The sequence below is a fragment of the Salvia miltiorrhiza genome, chromosome 2 (assembly GCF_028751815.1).
Source record: "Salvia miltiorrhiza cultivar Shanhuang (shh) chromosome 2, IMPLAD_Smil_shh, whole genome shotgun sequence".
NCBI classification, from domain to species: domain Eukaryota; kingdom Viridiplantae; phylum Streptophyta; class Magnoliopsida; order Lamiales; family Lamiaceae; genus Salvia; species Salvia miltiorrhiza.
The window spans coordinates 47,562,962-47,568,959 of NC_080388.1; the positions used below are offsets into that span (position 1 = coordinate 47,562,962).

Below are 5,998 nucleotides of genomic sequence, written 5' to 3' on the forward strand. Positions count from 1 at the left end.
GTTGGATTCGACTTGAAGGCATTTAGCCTCATGAGCGTCATTCAACCACTAAAGACAAAAGCTCTAGTGTGCTGATTGGATCGGTCCGGACTCGACTTAGAGCACCTTCAATGGGAGGTGCTTAAATGGTGGTCTCCATCTTGAGCACCTCCCCTCTCCAATGCATAGGTGCTTAAATCCTCATTTCCATAAAATCCCTAATTCTACACTTTTATTTTAAAATTTCAAATTTTCATTAAAAATAAAATTAAACATTACATTACCTAAAATAAAATATAGGATTTTAAAATTAAAAATATTACAACAATTAAAAATTAAGTGAAAAAAAAGGATTTTAAAAGAAAAAAAAACAAAAATTAAAATCAAAATAAAAAAATAAAATTTTAAAAGCCTACCCACCCCACCCAGCCGACATCCCCTCTTTCTTCCCCAACCCACCTTATATATTTTTTCTTCTCTTTCCCCCCTCGACTGCAACTGTTTTTTTTCTTTTTCTTTCGCGCGTGACTTTCACGAATTTGCCCAAATCCTTCTCAGGCATCAGTTCTCCGCTAAGACATGTGGACGCACCACCGCGGTGCGCCAACACCCGCGCTGCGGATGTTCTTAGAACAAATCTATACTCTAACCCATTATTGGCCTCAGGAATCTCACTTAACCACTGAAGACAAAAACTCCAATGCATGCGGCCACATAGCGTGCGCGGATCGGCCCGAATCCTACCCAAATCCTGACCCATGACTAATTACATAATTTGACAGTTATCAATAAAATTAACATTGTTTTCAAATAAAAAAGTGAAGTGACACTTCTTCTACTTAAAAGTAACAATTGCAAAAGTGGCGGTTCCTATGAATAAAAAAAAAAGTTCCAGTAAATAAAAACAATAGTATTCCAAATAAAAGTGACCATTTTATGATTAAAATTAATAATTACAAAAGTGATAGTTATTTTTAATAAAAAAATAACAATTTGTACACATAAATATAAATGAATAAAATTCAATAGATTTCAAATAAGGTTAGAATTAGGGCTGTCGATCGGTTCGGGTTCGGTTACCCATACCCGAATTTTCGGTTACCCGAACCCGAAATTGCCATATTTCACTAACCGTTCCCGAACCGTTTTAGGTGTTCGGTTATCCAATAACCGCTTCGGTTACCCGATTCGATTATTTGGGTATCCAAAATACCCATTTAAAAAATTAAAATTCAAATAATTTGCTAGATAGAGGATTTGAACCTTAGTCTCTAGAAAATACACAAAGCAACTTATCCACTAGACTAAAGCTTATTCTTAAACTTTAAACATATCATAATTTTATTTTAGCTAAGACTCGATTTTTAAATAAAAAATAAATAAATTAATGAATTAATAATTAAAAAAATATATATAATATATATATTAAATAATTTATTAAATAATTTTCGGTTATTTCGGTTAACCTGTTTCGGTTATTGGGTTAATCGATACCCGAAATTTTTCTAAAAATGATACCCGGAACCGAACTGATACCCAAAAAATTCGGTTATTGGATACCCAAACCCGAAAATTTCGATTCGATTAACGGATTATCCAAAACACGATAACCAATTAGACAGCCCTAGTTAGAATCATACGCGAGCCGAGTCCGATCCGCACACACCATATAGCCGCATGTATAGGAGACCGGCCCTCCATGCATTAAATACCTTGTATTTAATATTTGGAAATTCTTGATATCTAAGAATTTGTATATTTTACATTTCCAAATATTTAAACATATTTTCAGCTAGACTATTCAAAAATATTTAGACCAAGTTTCGTAAGCTCAAAATGTGATTAATTATTAAATTCACCTTTCAAACTAAATGTACATAGAAACTACATAACTTTCATTGAACAACTTAATTAAATTGTAAGACAACGATGGTATTCATAGATAACACTGCAAGTTTTATTAAAAAATTTAAAAAGAAAGTCAAAGCAACTTTATGTAGGAACGTGACCATTAACAAGGTATGCGTACACTTATGAACTTTGCAGAGTAGAAAGATTAATAAATTTGAATTATTAATTTCCTTCTGATTATAAAGAGTGTCTTATTTTCCACTTTGAAGCAACTTACAAATTACACTCAACTCCATCTTGTTTCCAAAAGGAAAAAAAAATAAGCTATACCTTTTACCTAAATTTTTCCATATTTTATCTTCGATTCCTTGTCATAAACTTAAGGAGAAAAGGTGCCAATGTACGTGAGATCAAAATTAATTGAATTATAATATTCAATATTCAAGCATAAACTATAATTTGCCATTATTTTTTTTATTTTTTTTTTAAATCTTGATTTCAAAGTTTTAATGCATGTCTCTTTGTATGATGGTGGTTGATCAATATTTGGTGTCTAAATCCACTTGTGTAATGTGAAAAATGATAAATATATGCATCAATAAGCAATATATTTATAAGTTTGATGTTATTTAATAATTGTTAGATACGAATCTTAATCCGCGAGACAACATTAATCTTTAATAGATATATTTGGAGTTGTTGATGTATTGCCATTGTATGGTGTTTTGAATGTCGTTTGTGGGCTAGTGTTTTGGACTAGTATTTTCGCACACAACACCTTCTTATCATGTTTGCCTTCTCCCTAACTACTTTTTTTGAGGAATCTCTCTAACTATTACTACTAAGCTTTTCTTTTCACAAACATTTGTATACGCGCGGCTACATGATATGTGCGGTGGGATGGATCGGTCTAAATCTAGCCCGGACTTGAATTGAAATCAAATTGAGATCGAATCCAAATTTTGATCAAGATCTATTATATAAAAGTGATATTGTATTCGTCTCAATTCAATGAATCGTATTTTCTTATTTGAACGTCATAATTCAATAGGTCATTTTCTAAAATGAAATATCAATACATAACAAACATGCTCATTCAAATCTTTATCTATACCAAATGTTGTTGTGATCCACAAATAATTATTTCTCTTTTCACTAAAAAAAGGAATATCTTCATTATCTCTCATTTTTTTTTAACAAATATACTCTGACTGCAATTTTGTAAAGCTCCTACCTAATAGATAGTCAGTTGCTTATTATGTTGATTGCTCGTGAACTAAATAGTTAGAATAGAAATTGAAGTGTGTACAGAACGATGTTGATTTGTACTCGCTTAGAAAATCTTATGTCTTCTCAATTTAGCATAAGTAGAATTCAGCTTGACTATCAGTGACGGGAGTCATACGAGTAAAATCATGAAAATCAGTTTAATGCTTATGTGTAATAGCCACATAGATACAATATTACTAAGTATTATGGACTCAATTTTGTTTAAAGAAAAGTCCAATAATTAGCATTTTGGCCAGCAATTTTATTTGAATGTGGAGTAACAGAGCCCAAGTTATGTACATGAATGCAGTTTTAGTGTAAAATTTAGGAGCCAAGCCCAACTCTTTTAATAACTTGCAGATTAGTCAGCTAGCTTTATTAGCGTAAGTTAGAATATTAAGTTGATTAATCATAATTAAGTATCTAGCCAAGACGTAGCCTTCAACCAATTATGACAATCGTAAACATACCAACAATCATTCATCCAAACACAAAAATCTGCCACAATCAGTTATTCCAACAAGCTTTCACAGCAAATCAGTTCATCAAGCAGGTAGTATTCCTTTTCATACAGTACAATTCAATAGTTAGAGCATTGGCAACGTCTACACGATAGCAGCTTACTCGTGTAAGTCTGCTATCGTGTAAGCGTTGCGGGCGAGAGTTACACGAGGGCTACACGTTCTATCGTGTAGCCCATTTTGATGATAGTGTAAGGCGCGTGTGATGCACGCGCCGATAAAAAAAAAATTCGATTTAACTGTTGCTGCCTTCATTTGCGTGAATTTTGACCGTTCAATTTTTTTATTTTTTTTTCTCTTCTTTTTCTTCTATTTATTCTTCTTCTTCCTCATTTTTTCCCTACACCCTCACTTCTTCTTCTTCATCCTTACTTCTTCCTTTCTTCCTCTCTCTACACCCTCCATGGATCCACACAACTCAAATTACTATGACCTAAATTGGTGCCCCAATCTATCCGACGAATATCATCCCGATTTATTGGGGTGTAATTTGGGGGATGCTCCTCAGTCCGGTGAGGAGATGCCTTCGGCAGTCCATAGGATGGCCCACGAGCACATGATCCAAGAAATGCTCAAACGTCGTGATCTTATCTAGACTAGGAGTTTAATTTATGTAATTTAAATTATGTTTTTAATTTTTTTTAATATAATTTTTAGATTTTTTATTTTAATGAAATTTTAATTATTAGTAAAATGTGTTATTTAAATTTGAGCAATTAAAAAGTATAAAAATCAAAACTAATGTTATCATATAAGCTATCTGTAAGTGTGTACCCCAATGCAGCATCTTTACACCATGTGATCCCCTTGTAAAGTAGGCTATCATGTAATCCCATTGCGGATGCTCTTATGTACAGAATAATAACCTTCACAAGTAGATAACAAGCATAGTTGCAACAATCAACAAATATGCTCTACAAAACAATATGCTTTTTCCCCATCAAATATCGATTTATCGGTAAATCAACAAAAGAGAATAAATTTACAGAATAAGAAAAAAATAGAAACTTGAGCTGCACCATCAAGAGACGGACTGCCTCGCCGGAGTTGAATCAACGATTCCTGAAATAAGGAAATAGTTAGGGATCTGCTAAACAAGCTATTAAACTAGAAAAGAAAGAAAAGTAAGAGAAACAGAAACAGAGGAGGAAGAAAAGGCAAGCGGCAGTAGGAGAGAGAGAGTTTGAGCGAGGGAGAGGGAAACAGAGAGTAAAGACAGAGACAGAGGTTGAACGAGGGAGAGAGAGTGAGACGCGAGAGGGAGAGGGAGGCGGAGCAGGGGAGGCGGCCACCGCCGGCGCGGCTCGCAGCGGCCGCCGCGAACAGGAGAGAGAGAGAGATCGAGAGGGAGACCGAGAGGGGGCAGAGAGAGATGGAGCAGAGAAAGAGATAGTTCGTGAGAGAGGGAGAAAGAGAGCTTACCTGAGACGGAAAAGGCGGCGGCGCGACGAGCTGGGCGGCGGCGGCGGCGTTATTCGCCGGAGGAGTAAAATTGAAGGGGGAGATTATAAAACCCTAGGTTGATTTGATTTTAGAATTTGGGGAATTGGATGTAGGAAGAAGAGGGAGGAAAGAGGAAGGGAAGCAGATGCATCAGCCTCGCCGCGCCGGAGGCGGCGAGAGCCGGCGACAATCGCCGGAGAGGTAGAGCGGGAGAGAGACGGCTGAGAGAGGGACCGAGGGGAAAGGAGGGTTTGACCGTTTGAGCATGTCCGCGTGAGGAAAATAGAAAGGAGAAAGAGATGTATTAATCTGACAATATTTAATTGGGCTTACAAAATACTTGGGCCAGAAATTCTGATGGGCATATTAATATTTCTAATGGGTTTAGATAGTCTAAGATAGTTGTAGTGGACAAATTTTGTATAGTCCATTTGAATAAATATTTATGGCCCAAACATCTAGCCCAATTTAAAAACACTGAATTAATTCCAATTAATTCAGCCTGTACTCTCGGTCATCAAGGCCCATCGACCCAAACCCTAGAGAGGGTACCGACTTGGCGAAGGAGGCAGAAGACGGATCAGGGATATCGACCCCACAAATATCGAAACAACTAGGGTTGAGGGGGACGTGTCAGCAAAACCCTAGCCGTCAGGCCATCATGGTATAAATAAAGACCAATTAGATCAATTGACGCAGACAATCATTCGCACTCCAACACGTTCTCTCCACCTTCTCTCCCCACTCGCACTATTCTGCCTCCACGCTCTCAGCCTTAGGTTTTCCGGTGATCAGATCAACCGAGACGACCCAACGGCCCTCGTTCATTACTCACTCACCTTCAACTCCGTCGACCAGATCGACCCGATTACTCTTTCATTTACTTTCAATTGCTTTCAATACGATTTTTATTAATATTGTTTACTAACTTGAGC

General features: G+C 36.2%; 1 long non-coding RNA gene across 1 annotated transcript; it reads right to left on the reverse strand.

Moving 5' to 3' along the window:
- Window positions 1-4,467: 4,467 nt before the first annotated feature.
- LOC131011784 (uncharacterized) lies at window positions 4,468-5,789 on the reverse strand. The gene is made up of 2 exons (XR_009097112.1): window positions 5,043-5,789; window positions 4,468-4,682 (listed from the first exon to the last, which is right to left on the reverse strand). It is a non-coding gene; the product is annotated as an uncharacterized LOC131011784 (long non-coding RNA).
- Between the last annotated feature and the right edge of the window lie 209 nt (window positions 5,790-5,998).